We start from the raw sequence: 1,239 nt of genomic DNA, 5'->3' as shown, positions 1-1,239 counted from the left end.
AGATGCAGACAGATGGGCAGAAGAGAGGAAGGGAGAGGCAACCAGACAGCAGACAGACAGACTGGGAAAGGAACGGAGGGACAGATAGACAGACGAATGGACAGAGACAGGCAGAGAGACAAGGAGAGGAGATACAGATATATGGTAAAGTTATCCTCATAATCCTAAGGAGTTGTTGGTCCCTTCACTAGCCATCGCCATCAGATTTCCAGACTTTGGTTTCACGGGAAGGAGTTTTGCTTATTATTAGGACCCTTTTTATCAATCTACGCTTACTCTTCTTAAGGTCAAATGCTGTCCTCACAGATTTTTGCAAATGCTGAAGTATTCGATTAATTCTGAGAGAATTCATACTCTTTCACCGTATTTTCTGCCTGATTGTATATCAGTCTTTATAATCTTGATTTCTACCTATCTCCTTATCTACACGCACACTCACTTTCACTCTCACTCTATCTCTCTCTCTCTCTCACACTCACACACATACCAGTCAAACTCACACTCACGCACACGTACACACGCACACGCACACACGCACAAGCACACATATATACATATATATCTATCCCAAGGAAAACTTTGTTATACAAATAAAAATCATAATAAAAAGTACCTTTGTCTGTATGAAGCTAAGGTGGTGCAATCTGACTGACGTCACAGTAATGACGTCACTCGTGAAATCCAGCGTTCGCAGCTATACGTTTTCCACCGTCATTTTCTCTCTATCTATCTACATATTTCTCTATAATTCTCTTTGCACAATCCAAGCTATCATTAAGAATAAATAATTAAGTACTTGAAGGCGCGAATCCTTACAATAGAGCCACATCGCCGCCCCTCGGTTAGGGCCTTGTGCCTTTTACTCGTTATTAGGGATATCGGTTTTGGAATTTTATTTGCTGTCATTACTATTATCATTATTATTGTTGTTATTGATGTTGTTAGATACGTTGTCATTATTTTCATTATCATTATTATCAATTTTATTATTATGATAAGAATGTTGTTAATATTATCATTGTCATTAGTATTATAATTTTCTAATATGATGATTACTATTGTTATCATTATTATCATTAATGTTAACATTTACAATATCATTTGTATTTCTATTACAATATTGATAACCATCGTCATTTGTATTTTTATTATTATTATCATAATTATCATCATCATCATCATTATTATCATTATCAATGCAATGAGTATTACACTAATTTTTAATTATCATTACTATCT

Source organism: Penaeus japonicus, unplaced genomic scaffold, assembly GCF_977035675.1.
Source record: "Penaeus japonicus unplaced genomic scaffold, GWHDUDI00000001_assembly GWHDUDI00000017, whole genome shotgun sequence".
Taxonomy (NCBI): domain Eukaryota; kingdom Metazoa; phylum Arthropoda; class Malacostraca; order Decapoda; family Penaeidae; genus Penaeus; species Penaeus japonicus.
This window is presented reverse-complemented; position numbering follows the sequence as displayed.